This window comes from Arachis hypogaea, chromosome 19, assembly GCF_003086295.3.
Source record: "Arachis hypogaea cultivar Tifrunner chromosome 19, arahy.Tifrunner.gnm2.J5K5, whole genome shotgun sequence".
Lineage (NCBI taxonomy): Eukaryota > Viridiplantae > Streptophyta > Magnoliopsida > Fabales > Fabaceae > Arachis > Arachis hypogaea.
In genome coordinates this window covers 140,224,228-140,240,095 of record NC_092054.1, presented here as the reverse complement: position 1 = coordinate 140,240,095, position 15,868 = coordinate 140,224,228, and the positions used below count along the sequence as shown (strand labels likewise).

General features: G+C 40.4%; 2 non-coding genes across 2 annotated transcripts; both read right to left on the bottom strand.

The window, feature by feature from the left end:
• Positions 1–827: 827 nt before the first annotated feature.
• Positions 828–935, bottom strand: LOC112781754 (small nucleolar RNA R71). Its single transcript, XR_003192514.1, has one exon. It is a non-coding gene; the product is annotated as a small nucleolar RNA R71 (small nucleolar RNA).
• Positions 936–13,272: 12,337 nt separating this feature from the next.
• LOC112781009 (small nucleolar RNA R71) lies at positions 13,273–13,380 on the bottom strand. Its single transcript, XR_003191810.1, has one exon. It is a non-coding gene; the product is annotated as a small nucleolar RNA R71 (small nucleolar RNA).
• Positions 13,381–15,868: the final 2,488 nt, after the last annotated feature.

Sequence of the window (15,868 nt, the reverse complement as noted above, 5' to 3'; positions counted from 1 at the left end):
AATCACTTAACTACTTTCTCAATTTTAATTTTCAAAAATGATCAACCAAATTTTCAAAATTTCTTTTAATCTTTCTAAATTTAATTTCAAAAATTCCTTCCCCCTTCTCACATTTTTCTATTTAAGGGACTAACATTCCTCCTCAATGTGCAATTCAGACTCCCTCTCTCTATAAGTTCGAATTCTCTCCTCTCTACCTCCTCCTTCAATTCTTCTTTTCCTCTGACACCTCAAGGAATCTCTATACTGTGACATAGAGGATTCCATATTTTCTTCTCCTCTCTTTCATATGAGCAGGAGTAAGGACAAAGGCATTCTTATTGAAGCTAATTCTGAACCTGAAAGGACCTTGAAGAGAAAGCTAAGAGAAGCTAAAGCACAACTCTATGTAGAGAACCTAACAGAAATTTTCAAACAAGAAGACATGGCAGCCAAAAATAACAACAATGCCAACAATGCAAGGAAGGTGCTTGGTGCCTTTATTGCACCTACTCCCGACTTCTATGGGAGAAGCATCTTATCCCTGCCATTGGAGCAAACAACTTTGAGCTCAAGCCTTAGTTAGTTTCTCTAATGCAATATAATTGTAAGTTTCATGGACTTCCATTGGAGGATCCTCATAAGTTCTTAGCTAAATTCTTGTAAATCTATGACACTGTCATGACCAATGGGGTTGATCCCAAGATCTACAGGCTTATGCTTTTTCCATTTGCTGTAAGAGACAGAGCTAGAATTAGTTGGATTCACAACCTAAGGAAAGCCTGGATTCTTGGGAAAAGCTGGTCAGTGCTTTTCTGGCCAAATTCTTTCCACCTCAAAAATTGAGTAAGCTTAGAGTGGAAGTCTGGACCTTCAGACAGAAGGAAGGTGAATCCCTCTATGAAGCTTGCGAAAGATACAAGCAATTGATCAGAAGGTGTCCTTCTGACATGCTTTCAAAATGGAGCATCATAGGTATCTTCTATGATGGTCTGTCTAAACTGTCCAAGATGTCATTGGACAGCTCTGCTGGAGGATCTCTTCATCTGAAGAAGACGCCTGCAGAAGCTCAGGAACTCATTGAAATGGTTGCAAATAACCAATTCATGTACACTTCTGAAAGGAATCCTGTGAATAATGGGACAAATCAGAAGAAAGGAGTTCTTGAGATTGATACTCTGAATGCCATATTGGCTCAGAACAAAATATTGACTTAGCAAGTCAATATGATTTCTCAGAGTCTGTCTGAAATGCAAGCTGCATCAGGCAGTACTAAGGAGGCTTCCTCCGAAGAAGAAGCCTATGACCCTGAGAACCCTGCAATGGCAGAGGTGAATTACATGGGAGAACCCTATGGAAAAACCTATAATCTTTCATAGAGAAATCATCTAAATCTCTCATGGAAGGACCAACAGAGGCCTCAACAAGGCTTCAACAACAGTAATGGTGGAAGAAATAGGTTTAGCAATAGCAAGCCTTTTCCATCATCTTCTCAGCAACAGACAGAGAATTCTAAACAGAGCATATCTGACTTAGCAACTATAATCTCTGATCTAACTAAGACCACTCAAAGTTTTATGATTGAAACAAGGTCCTCTATTAGAAATTTGGAGGCACAAGCAGGTCAGCTGAGTAAGAAAGTTACTGAACTCCCTCCTAGTACTCTCCCAAGCAATACAGAAGAGAACCCAAAGATAGAATGCAAGGCCATAAACACGTCCCACATGGCCGAATGCATGGAGGAGGGAAAGGCAGTGATTTCCACTGAGGAAGACCTCAATGGACATCCACTGGCCTCCAAGGAGTTCCCTAATGAGGAACCATGGGAATCTAAGGCTCATACAGAGACCATAGAGATTCCATTAAATTTACTTCTGCCATTCATGAGCTCTGATGAGTATTTTTCCTCTGAAGAGGATGAAGATATTACTGAAGAGCAAGTTGCTAAGTACTTTGGAGCAATCATGAAGCTAAACTCCAAGTTATTTGGTAATGAGACTTGGGAGGATGAACCCCCTTGCTCACCAAAGAACTGGATGACTTGACAAGGCAAAGATTACCTCAGAAGAGACAGGATCCTGGAAAGTTCTCAATACCTTGTACCATAGGCACCATGAACTTTGAGAAGGCTCTGTGTGACTTGAGCTCAAGTATAAACCTCATGCCACTCTCTGTGATGGAAAAGCTAGCGATCATTGAGGTATAAGCTGCAAGAATCTCACTAGAGATGGCAGACAATTCAAAGAAACATGCTTATGGACTTGTAGAGGATGTCTTGGTAAAGGTTGAAGGCCACTACATCCATGATGATTTCATAATCCTAGATACTGGGAAGTGTATGGATGAATCCATCATCTTTGGCAGACCCTTCCTAGCCACAACAAAAGCTGTGATTGATGTTAACAAAGGAGAATTGGTCCTTCAAGTGAATGAGGACTCCCTTGTGTTTAAAGCTCAAGGATCTCCCTTTGCAACCATGGAGAGGAAGCGTGAAAAGCTTCTCTCAATAAAGAGCCAAATAGAGCCCCCACATTCAAACTCTAAGTTTGGTGTTGGGAGGCCATCTTCATGCTCTGAGTATTCGTGAGACTCCATGAGAGCCCACTGTCAAGCTAATGACATTAAAGACGCACTTGTTGGGAGGCAATCCAATCTTTACTTATCTATGTTAGATTTTTATTTTTCATTATTATTTTATGTTTTCTATAGGTTGATGATCATGTGAAGCCACAAAAACAATTGAAAAAGCAATAACAGAATGAAAAACAGTATTAAAAATAGCACACCCTGGAGGAGAAGCTTACTGGTGTTTAAACGCCAGTAAGGGTAGCAGAATGGGCGTTAAACGCCCAGTCTGGCACCATTCTGGGCGTTTAACGCCAGAAAGGGGCACAGAGCTGGCGTTTAATGCCAGAAAAGGGCAAAAAACTGGCGTTTAAACGCCAGAAAGGGGAGAAAAACTGAAGTTAAACGCCAGAAATGGGCTGCAACCTGGCGTTTAACGCCAGGATTGGCAATCAAGAGGGCATTTACACGCCAATATGGTGCAGGGATGAGAAATCCTTGACACCTCAGGATCTGTGGATCCCAAAGAATCTCTACCTACCTCATCTCTCTCTCTTCTTCACACCTTCCTATAACACCCTTCCCCAAATACCCTTCACCAATCACCTCAATACCTCTTTCCCAAAAACCCCTCACCTATCAAATCCTACCCTCTTCTCCATAATCTCTTCACCAATCCACATCCATCCATCATAAAACCCCACCTACCTCACCATTCAAATTCAAAGCACTTTCCCTCTCAAACCCACCCATACATGGCCGAACCCTACCCCTCTCTCCACTCCTATATAAACCCATCTTCACTCCTTCATTTTCACACACCATACACACTACTTACCCCACTTGGCCGAACCACTAAACCCCCTCCATCTCCTCTATTTCTTCCTCTTCCACTCTTTTATTTCTTCTTTTGCTCGAGGACGAACAAACCTTCTAAGTTTGGTGTGGTAAAAGCGTTACTTTTTGTTTTTCCATAACCATTTATGGCACCAAAGGCCGGAGAAACCTCTAGAAAGAGGAAAAGGAAGGCAAAAGCTTTCACCTCTGAGTCATGGGAGATGGAGAGATTCATCTCAAGGGTGTATCAAGACCACTTCTATGAAGTTGTGGCCAAGAAGAAGGTGATCTCCGAGGTCCCTTTCAAACTCAAAAAGAGTGAATATTCGGAGATCCGACATGAGATTCGAAGAATAGGTTGGGAAATTCTCACCAACCCCATTTAACAAGTCAGAATCTTAATGGTTCAAGAATTCTATGCTAATGCATGGATCATTAAGAACCATGATCAAAGTGTGAACCCAGACCCAAAGAATTGGCTTATAATGGTCCGGGGGAAATGCTTAGATTTCAGTCCAAAAAATGTAAGGTTGCCATTCAACTTGCCCATGATGTAAGGAGATGCACGCCCCTACACTAGAAGGGTCAACTTTGATCAAAGGTTGGACCAAGTCCTCATAGACATTTGTGAAGAGGGCGCTCAATGGAAGAGAGATTCAAGAGGGAAGCCGGTTCAACTAAGAAGGCATGACCTCAAGCCCGTGTCTAGGGGATGGTTGGAGTTCATCCAACGCTCAATCATTTCCACTAGCAACCGGTCTAAAGTTACTATAGACCGAGCTATCATGATCCATAGCATCATGATTGGAGAGGAAGTAGAAGTTCGTGAGGTTATATCCCTAGAACTCTACAAGGTGGCAGACAAGTCCTCTACTTTGGCAAGGTTAGTCTTCCCTCATCTCATTTATCACCTCTGCAATTCAGCTGGAATTGACATAGAGGAAGACATCCTCATTGATGAGGACAAGCCCATCACTAAGAAAAGAATGGAGCAAACAAGAGAGCCCACTCATGAACCTCACCAAGAGCATGAGGAAATTCCTCATCATGAGATTCCTAAGATGCCTCGAGGGATGCATTTTCCTCCACAAAACTATTGGGAGCAAATCAACACTCCCTAGGAGAATTAAGTTCCAATATGGGACAACTAAGGGTGGAGCACCAAGAGCATTCTATCCTCCTCCATGAAATTAGAAAAGACCAAAGAGTCATGAGGGAGGAGCAACAAAGGCAAGGAAGAGACATTGAGGAGCTCAAACACTCCATAAGATCTTCAAGAGGAAGAACAAGCCGCCATCACTAAGGTGGACCCGTTCTTTAATTTTCTTGTTCTTATTTTTCTGTTTTTCAAAAATTATGCTCTATGCTTTATTTATGTTTGTGTCTTATTACATGATCACTAATGTCTAAGTGTCTATGCCTTAAAGCTATGAATGTCCTATGAATCCATCACCTTTCTTAAAATGAAAAATGATCTAAAAACAAAAGAACAAGAAGTACATGATTTTGAATTCATCCTTGAAACTAGTTTAATTATTTTGATGTGGTGACAATTCTTTTTATTTTCTGAATGAATGCTTGAACAGTGCATATTTTTGAATTTGTTGTTTATGAATGTTAAAATTGTTGGCTCTTGAAAGAATGATGGAAAAGGATAAATGTTATTGATAATCTGAAAAATCATAAAAATGATTCTTGAAGTAAGAAAAAGCAGTGAAAAAAAAAGCAGTGAAAAAAAAAGAGGACGAAAAAGAAAGAAAAAGAAAAAGCAAGCAGAAAAAGGCAGTAACCCTTTAAACTAAAAGGCAAGGGTAAAAAGGATCCAAGGCTTTGAGCATTAATGGATAGGAGGGCCCACAGGAATAAAATCCTGGCCTAAGCGGCTAAACCAAGCTGTCCCTAACTATGTGCTTGTGGCGTGAAGGTGTCAAGGTGAAAACTTGAGACTGAGCGGTTAAATTCATGGTCCAAAGCAAAAAGAGTGTGCTTAAGAGCTTTGGACACCTCTAATTGGGGACTTTAGCAAAGCTGAGTCACAATCTAAAAAGGTTCACCCAGTTATGTGTCTGTGGCATTTATGTATCCGGTGGTAATACTAGAAAACAAAATGCTTAGGGCCACGGCCAAGACTCATAAAGTAGCTGTGTTCAAGAATTAACATACTGAACTAGGAGAATCAATAACACTATCTAAATTCTGAGTTCCTATAGATGCCAATCATTCTAAACTTCAAAGGATAAAGTGAGATGCCAAAACTGTTTAGAGGCAAAAAGCTACTAGTCCCGCTCATCTAATTGGAGCTAAGTTTCATTGATATATTGGAATTTATAGTATATTCTCTTCTTTTTATCCTATTTTGATTTTCAGTTGCTTGGGGACAAGCAACAATTTAAGTTTGGTGTTGTGATAAGCGGATAATTTATACGCTTTTTGGCATTATTTTTAGGTAGTTTTTAATATGTTTTAGTTACTTTTTATTATATTTTTATTAGATTTTATTCAAAAATCATATTTCTGGACTTTACTATGATTTTGTGTGTTTTTCTATAATTTCAGGTATTTTCTGGCTGATATTGAGGGACTTGAGCAAAAATCTGATTTAGAGGCTGAAAAAGGACTGCAGATGCTGTTGGATTATGACCTCCCTGCACTCGAAGTAGGTTTTCTGGAGCTACAAAAGCCCAATTGGCGCGCTCTCAATTGCGTTAGAAAGTAGACATCCTGGGCTTTCCAGCAATATATAATAGTCTATACTTTTCTCGAGATTTGATGGCCCAAACCGGCGTTCCAAGTCAGCATAAAAATTCTGGCGTCAAAACGCCAGAACTGGCATAAAAGCTGGAGTTAAACGCCCAAACTGGCACAAAAGCTGGCGTTTAACTCCAAGAAAAGTCTCTACACGTGAAAGCTTCAATGCTCAGCCCAAGCACACACGAAGTGGGCCCAGAAGTAGATTTCTGCATCATTTACTCATTTATGTAAACCCTAGGCTACTAGTTCTCTAGGACCTTTTGCTATTGTATTTTCATCTTATCATTGGAACTTATATGTTCACGTTGGGAGGCTGGCCTCATGGCCATGCCTAGACCTTGTTCTTGTGTATTTTTAACGGTGGATTTTCTACACACAATAGATTAAGGTGTGGAGCTCTGCTGTTCCTCATGAATTAATGCAAAGTACTATTATTTTTCTATTCAATTCAAGCTTATTCTTATTCCAAGATATTCACTTGCACTTCAACCTGATGAATGTGATGATCCGTGACACTCATCATCATTCTCACATATGAACGCGTGCCTGACAACCACTTCCGTTCTATCTGCAATAGCTTGAGTGTGTATCTCTTAGCCTCCATTCCGAAAGATCGGAGTCTTCGTGGTATAGGCTAGAATTATTGGCGGCCATTCCTAAGATCCAGAAAGACTAGACCTTGTCTGTGGTATTCCGAGTAGGATCTGGGAAGGGATGACTGTGACGAGCTTTAAACTCGCGAGTGTTGGGTGTAGTGACAGACGCAAAAGGATCAATGGATCCTATTCCAACATGATCGAGAACCAACAGCTGATTAGCCGTGCGGTGACAGCGCATTTAGACCATTTTCACTGAGAGGACGGGAGGTAGCCATTGATAACGGTGATACCCAACTTAAAGCTTGCCAGGGAAAGGAGTATGAATGATTGGATGAAGGCAATAGAAAAGCAAAGGTTCAGAAGGAACAAAGCATCTTCATACGCTTATCTGAAATCCCACCAATGAATTACATAAGTATTTCTATCTTATTTTCTGTTTTAATCATATTTTAATTATCTTAAACTTCATAACCATTTGAATCTGCCTGACTGAGATTTACAAGATGGCCATAGCTTGCTTCAAGCTGACAATCTCCGTAGGATCGACCCTTACTCACGTAAGGTTTATTACTTGGACGACCCAGTTCACTTGCTGGTTAGTTGTGCGGAGTTGTGACAAAGAGTTGAGATTACAATTGTGCGTACCAAGTTGTTGGCGCCATTGAAGATCACAATTTCGTGCATTAGAGATCCTTCTTCTACTTCCACGGGAATCATTGCCTCCATTCCGTAAGCAAGTCAGAATGGTGATTCACTAGTGGTTGAGTGTGGTGTTGTCTTGTATGCCCATAGGACTTGCAGGAGCTCTTCGGCCCAAGCTCACTTGGCATCCCGTAGTCTCCGTTTTAACCCGACCAATATGACTTTGTTGGCGGCTTCCACCTGTCCATTGGCTTGTGGGTGTTTTACAGAGGTGAACTGGTGCTTAATTTTCAAATCAGCTACCAAATTTCTGAAGCCTGTGTTGGTGAATTAAGTGCCATTGTCTGTGGCAATGGAGTATGGGACCCCAAACCTTGTGACAATGTTTCTGTATAAGGACTTCCGACTTCTTTGGGCGGTGGCATTGGCCAAAGGTTCTGAAAAGGTTTTTTTGTGAAATAGTCTATTCCGACAATGAGGAACTTAACTTTTCCTGATCCCTGAGGGAAAGGTCCGAGGAGGTCGAGCCCCCATTTTGCGAATGGCCAGGGTGAAGTGACACAAATGAGTTCTTCGGGTGGTGCGATGTGAAAGTTCGTGTGCTTCTGACATGGAAGGCATGTTTTGACAAACTCTGTTGCTTCTTTTTGCAAGGTTGGCCAGTAGAATCCAGCTCGGAGTACCTTTTTCGAAAGAGCTCGTGCCCCGAGGTGGTTGCCGCACATGCCACTGTGGACTTCTTCGAGAACTTCCCTCGTAGCGGAGGTCGGGACACATTTTAGGAGGGGTGTTGAGATTCCCCTCCTATATAGGACGTCGTGTACTATGGTATAGTACTGCGCTTCTCGTACTAGCCTTTTTGCCTCCTTTTTGTCTGTGGGAAGTATTTTCGACTTGAGATAGCTGACTATAGGAATCATCCACCCTTGGTCCTGGTCTAATATGCTTAGGACCTTTTTCTCTTCCGTGGTTGACAGATTTTACAATGTTTCTTGGATAAGGCTTCTATTATTGCCCCCTGGTTTGGTGCTGGCTAGTTTAGAAAGTGCATCAGCTCGGGCATTTTATTCTCTGAGTATATGCCGAATCTCATATCCCATAAATTGTTCGAGCTGTTCTCTGGTCTTGTCTAAGTATTTCCTCATAGTGGGATCTTTGGCCTGGTAGCTCCCTTCTGTTTGCGAGGTGACTATTTGTGAGTCACTGAAAATGGTAAGCTTCTGAGCTCCTACCTCCCTAGCCAGCTTCAAACCAGCCAGTAGGGCTTCGTATTCAGCTTGATTATTTGAAGCGGGAAACTCGAACTTTAATGAGAACTCGATTTGGGTTCCCTGATCACTCTCTAAAATGACGCCTACACCACTCCCGGTTTTGTTCGAGGAGCCATCCACATAAAGGCTCCACTCTGTGGGGTGCCTGGGGTGTCAGTGTACTCTGCGATGAAGTCGGCCAGGTACTGAGATTTGATAGCTGTCCGAGCTTCATATTTGAGGTCAAATTCTGATGACTCGACTGCCCATTGTAGGATTCTTTCAGCTAAATCTATTTTCTGTAAGATCCCCTTTATGGGTTGGTTGGTACGCACTCTGATGGTGTGAGCTTGAAAGTATGGTTGGAGTCATCGGGAAGTGAGTATAAGGGCGTAGGCGAACTTTTCTATCTTTTGATAGTTCAATTCAGCCCCTTGCAAAGCCTTACTGATGAAGTAGATGGGTTGTTGCCCGCTTTCGTCTTTTCTGACTAGTGCTGATGCTATTGCCCGACATCCTACGGCGAGGTATAGTATGAGCTCTTCGCCTTCTCAAGGTCGAGTAAGGATGGGAGTGATGAACGGATAATTTATACGCTTTTTGGCATTGTTTTTAGTAGGATCTAGTTACTTTTAGGGATGTTTTCATTAGTTTTTATGTTAAATTCACATTTCTGGACTTTACTATGAGTTTGTGTGTTTTTCTGTGATTTCAGGTATTTTCTGGCTGAAATTGAGGGACTTGAGCAAAAATCAGATTCAGAGGTTGAAGAAGGACTACTGATGCTGTTGGATTCTAACCTCCCTGCACTCAAAGTGGATTTTCTAGAGCTACATAACTCAAAATGGCGCGCTTCTAATTGCGTTGGAAAATAGACATCCAGGGCTTTCCAGCAATATATAATAGTTCATACTTTGCCCGAGTTTAGACGATGCAAACTGGCATTCAACGCCAGCTCTCTGCCCAATTCTGGAGTTTAGCGCCAGAAATGGATCAAAAACCAGAGTTGAACGCCAGAAATGGATCAAAACCTGGCGTTCAACTCCACAAATGGCCTCTACACGTGGAAAGTTAAAGCTCAGCCCAAGCACACACCAAGTGGGCCCCGGAAGTGGATTTATGCATCAATTACTTACTTCTGTAAACTCTAGTAGCTAGCTTATTATAAATAGGACTTTTCACTATTGTATTAGATATCTTTGATCAGTTGTATGCTATCTTAGATCACGTTTGAGGGCTGGCCTCTCGGCCATGCCTGAACCTTCTTCACTTATGTACTTTCAACGGTAGAGTTTCTACACTCCATAGATTAAGGTGTGGAGCTCTGCTGTTCCTCAAAGATTAATGCAAAGTACTACCGTTTTCTATTCAATTCAACTTATTCCGCTTCTAAGATATTCATTCGCACTTCAACCTGAATGTGATGAACGTGACAATCATCATCATTCCCTATGAACGCGTGCTTGACAACCACCTCCGTTCTACCTTAGATTGAATGGATATCTCTTGAATATCTAATACAGGGGACCGAGTCCGAGTTATTAGAGTCTTCGTGGTATAAGCTAGATTGATGGCGGCATTCATGAGAGTCTGGAAAGTCTAAACCTTGTCTGTGGTATTCCGAGTAGGACTCTGGGATTGAATGACTGTGACGAACTTTAAACTCGCGAGTGCTGGGCGTAGTGATAGACGCAAAAGGATAGTAAATCCTATTCCAGTATGATCGAGAACCTCAAGATGATTAGCCATGCAGTGACAGCGCATCGGACCATTTTCACAAAGAGGAATAGGATGCAACCAACGACAAGGGTGATGCCTCCAGACGATTAGCCGTGCTGTGACAGACCATTTGGACCATTTTCCCGAGAGAGATCGAAAGTAGCCATTGGCACCGGTGACATCTTTACATAAAGCCAGCCATGGGAAGGAGTGAGACTGATTGGATGAAGGCAGCAGGAAAGTAGAGGTTCAAAGGAACGAAAAGCATCTCCATACGCTTATCTGAAATTCCCACCAATGATTTACATAAGTACCTCTATCCCTATTCTATTATTTATTTTCGAAAACCCCATTACTGTTTTATATCCGCCTGACTGAGATTTACAAGGTGACCATAGCTTGCTTCATACCAACAATCTCCGTGGGATTCAACCCTTACTCACGTAAGGTATTACTTGGACGACCCAGTGCACTTGCTGGTTAGTTGTATTGAAGTTGTGACGAATTATGAATTGAGATTAGAGCACCAAGTCTTTGGAGCCATTACCTAAGATCACAATTTCGTGCACCAAGTTTTTGGCGCCGTTGCCGGGGATTGTTTGAGTTTGGACAACTGACGGTTCATCTTGTTGCTCAGATTAGGTAATTTTATTTTTGTTTTATTTTCAAAAAAATTTTCAAAAATATTTCAAAATCTTCTCACCTGTTTTCGAAAAAAAAAATGTTTTCAAAAATATATTTTTCTTCAGAATTTTTAAGAATGAATTCTAGTGTTTCATGAAGCATGCTGAGGCCTGGCTGGCTGTAAAGCCACGACTGTAGGGCATGTTAGGCGTGTCATGTCTGAATTACATACTAAAGCTTGGCTGGCTATTAAGCCATGCCTGACCCTTTGATTGGAGCTTTAGACTAGAGAGCATAAGATTCCTGGAATTCATATTAAAAATTTTGGAATCCTTATTTTTCTTTTTTCAAAATGATTTTCGAAAAAAAAAATTTAAAAGAAAATACAAAAAAAATCATAAAATCATAAAAATCAAAATATTTTTTGTGTTCTTGTTTGAGTCTTGAGTCATGTTATAAGTTTGGTGTCAATTGCATACTCATCTTGCATTTTTCGAAAATTTCATGCATTCATAGTGTTCTTCATGATCTTCAAGTTGTTCTTGGTAAGTCTTCTTGTTTGATCTTGATGATTTTTTGTTTTGTGTTGTATGGTGTTTTTCATATGCATTCTTGAATTCTTAGTGCCTAAGCATTAAAGATTTCTAAGTTTGGTGTCTTGCATGTTTTCTTTGTATTAAAAATTTTTTCAAAAATATGTTCTTGGTGTTCATCTTGACATTCAAAGTGTTCTTGGTGTTCATCTTGACATTCATAGCATTCTTGCATGCATTCATTGTTTTGATCTAAAAATTTCCATGCATTGCATCTTTTTCATGTTTTCCTCTCTCATTATAAAAATTCAAAAATCAAAAAAATATCTTTCCTTTTTTTCTCTCATCAAATTCAAAAATTTGAGTTGACTTTTTCAAAAATTTTTAAAATCAAGTTGTTTCTTATGAGTCAAATCAAATTTTCAATTTGAAAATCCTATCTTTTTCAAAATATTTTTCAAAAATCAAATCTTTTTTATTTTTCTTAGTTATTTTTGAAAATTATAAGAATATTTTTCAAAAATCTTTTTCTTATCTTTATCACATACTTTTTGAAAATAACATCATCAATTAATGTTTTGATTCAAAAAATTTCAAGTTTGTTACTTGCTTGTTAAGAAAGATTCAAACTTTAAGTTCTAGAATCATATCTTGTGATTTCTTGTGAATCAAGTCATTAATTGTGATTTTAAAAATCAAATCTTTTTCAAAACTAATTTCTATCATATCTTTTCAAAAATATCTTCTTATCTTACCTTTGTCAAAAATTTGATTTCAAAATATCTTTTCTAACTTCTTATCTTCTTATCTTTTCAAAATTGATTTTCAAAATTTGTTTCAACTAACTAACTAACTTTTTGTTTGTTTCTCATCTTTTTCAAAACCACCTAACTAACTCTCTCTCTCTCTCATTTTCGAAAATATCTTCCCTCTTTTTCAAAATTTCTTTAATCTTTGATTTTTAAAAATTTTCGAAAATTACTAACATTTTTCAAAAACCATTTTCGAAAATCACTAACTCTTTTTCAAAAATTATTTTCGAAAATTCTCCCTCTCCCATCTTATTCTATTTATTTATTCATTTACTAACATCTCTTCCTCACATCACTCACCAAATTCGAACCCCCTCTTCTATCTGTGTTCGAATTTTTTCTTCTTTTCTTCTTCTACTAACAATAAGGAACCTCTTTACTGTGACATAGAGGATTCCTCTTCTTTTCTCTTTCTCTTCTCTTTCTTATGAGCAGGGACAAAGAAAAAGGCATTCTTGTTGAAGCTGATCCAGAACCTGAAAGGACTCTGAAGAGGAAACTAAGAGAAGCTAAATTACAACAATCTAGAGACAACCTTATTGAAAATTTCGAACAAGTAAAGGAGATGGCAGCCGAACCCAACAACAATGCAAGGAGAATGCTTGGTGACTTTACTGCACCAAATTCCAATTTACATGGAAGAAGCATCTCCATTCCTGCCATTGGAGCAAACAATTTTGAGCTGAAACCTCAGCTAGTTTCTCTGATGCAGCAGAACTGCAAGTTTCATGGACTTCCATCTGAAGATCCTTTTCAGTTCTTAACTGAATTCTTGCAGATTTGTGATACTATTAAGACTAATGGAGTAGATCCTGAAGTCTACAGGCTCATGCTTTTCCCTTTTGTTGTAAGAGACAGAGCTAGAATATGGTTGGACTCTCAACCCAAAGATAGCCTGAACTCTTGGGATAAGCTGGTCACGGCTTTCTTAGCCAAGTTCTTTCCTCCTCAAAAGCTGAGCAAGCTTAGAGCTGATGTTCAAACCTTCAGACAGAAAGAAGGTGAATCCCTCTATGAAGCTTGGGAAAGATACAAGCAGCTGACCAAAAAGTGTCCTTCTGACATGCTTTCAGAATGGACCATCCTGGATATATTCTATGATGGTTTATCTGAGTATCAAAGATGTCATTGGATACTTCTGCAGGTGGATCCATTCACCTAAAGAAAACGCCTGCAGAAGCTCAAGAACTCATTAACATGGTTGCTAATAACCGGTTCATGTACACTTCTGAGAGGAATCCTGTGAGTAATGGGACGCCTATGAAGAAGGGAGTTCTTGAAATTGATACTCTGAATGCCATATTGGCTCAGAATAAAATATTGACTCAGCAAGTCAATATGATTTTTCAGAGTCTGAATGGAATGCAAGCTGCATCCAACAGTACTCAAGAGGCTTCTTATGAAGAAGAAGCCTATGATCCTGAGAACCCTGCAATAGCAGAGATAAATTGCATGGGTGAACCATATGGAAACACCTATAATCCATCATAGAGAAATCACCCAAATCTCTCATGGAAGGATCAAAAGCCTCAATAGGGCTTTAACAATGGTGGAAGAAACAAGTTTAGCAATAGCAAGCCTTTTCCATCATCCACTCAACAACAGACAGAGAATTCTGAGCAGAATCCATCTAGCTTAGCAAATTTAGTCTCTGATCTATCTAAGGCCACTGTGAGTTTCATGAATGAAACAAGGTCTTCCATTCAAAATTTGGAAGCACAAGTGGGCCAGCTGAGTAAAAGGATCACTGAAATCCCTCCTAGTACTCTCCCAAGCAATACAGAAGAGAATCCAAAAGGAGAGTGCAAGGCTATTGACATAACCAAAATGGCCGAACCCAAAGAGGGGGAGGAGGACGTGAATCCCAAGGAGGAAGACCTCCTGGGACGTCCAGTGATCAATAAGGAGCTTCCCTCTGAGGAACCAAAGGACTCTGAGGCTCATCTAGAGACCATAGAGATTCCATTGAACCTTCTTATGCCATTCATGAGCTCTGATGAGTATTCCTCTTCTGAAGAGAATGAGGATGTTACTGAAGAGCAAGCTGCCAAGTTTCTTGGTGCAATCATTAAGCTGAATGCCAAATTATTTGGTAATGAGACTTGGGAAGATGAACCTCCCTTGTTCACCAATGAACTAAGTGATCTGGATCAACTGACATTGCCTCAGAAGAAACAGGATCCTGGAAAGTTCTTACTATCTTGTACCATAGACAACATGATCTTTGAAAAGTCTCTGTGTGACCTTGGTTCAGGGATAAACCTCATGCCCCTCTCTGTAATAGAGAAACTAGGAATCTATGGGGTGCAAGCTGCTAAAATCTCATTAGAGATGGCAGACAATTCAAGAAAACAGGCATATGGACAAGTAGAGAACGTGTTAGTAAAGGTTGAAGGCCTTTACATCCCTGCTGATTTCATAGTCCTGGATACTGGAAAGGAAGAGGATGAATCCATCATCCTAGGAAGACCTTTCCTGGCCACAGCAAGAGCTGTGATTGATGTGGACAGAGGAGAATTGATCCTTCAAATAAATGAGGACAACCTTGTGTTTACAACTCAAGGATCTCTCTCTGCATCTATGGAGAGGAAGCAGAAAAAGCTTCTCTCAAAGCAGAGTCAACCAAAGCCCCCACAGTCAAACTCTAAGTTTGGTGTCAAACCCCCATATCCAAACTCTAAGTTTGGTGTTGGGAGGTCTCAACAAAGCTCTGCACATCTGTGAGGCTCCATGAGAGCCCACTGTCAAGCTATTGACATTAAAGAAGTGCTTGTTAGGAGGCAACCCAATGTTTATTTATCTAATTTTGTTTTTGTTTTTCATGTTTTCTTAGGTTCATGATCATGTGGAGTCACGAAAAAAATAGAAAAATTAAAAACAGAATCAAAAATAGCAGAAGAAAAATCACACCCTGGAGGAAGCACCTGTCTGGCGTTCAACGCCAGAACAGAGCATAGTTCTGGCGCTGAACGCCCAAAATGGGCAGTGTCTGGGCGCTGAACGCCCAAAATGGGCATCATCTGGGCGCTGAACACCAGAATGGCACCCTGGAGAAGAGCTGGCGCTGAACGCCCAGAACAAGCATGGTTCTGGCGTTCAACGCCAGAAATGGCCAACAAATGGGCGTTGAACGCCCAAAATGGGCACCAACCTGGCGCTGAACGCCCAGAGTTGTGTGCAAGGGAATTTTACATGCCTAATGGGTACAGGGATGTAAATCCTTGACACCTCCGTATCTGTGGACACCACAGGATCACCTCAAGATTTGTGGATACCACAAGATCATCTCAGGATCTGTGAATCCCATAGGATCTCCACCCACCTCACCCTTTCTCTCTCCATTCATGGTCATCCCTTCTGTTTTCCATTCACCACTCACGTCCATACACACATCCATCCATCTCCTCCATATCTTCTTCTTCTTCTTCTTCTATTCTTTCTTCTTTTGCTCGAGGGCGAGCAACATTCTAAGTTTGGTGTGGTAAAAGCATAGCTTTTTGTTTTTCCATAATCATTAATGGCACCTAAGGCCAGAAAAAACTTAAGAAAGTGGAAAG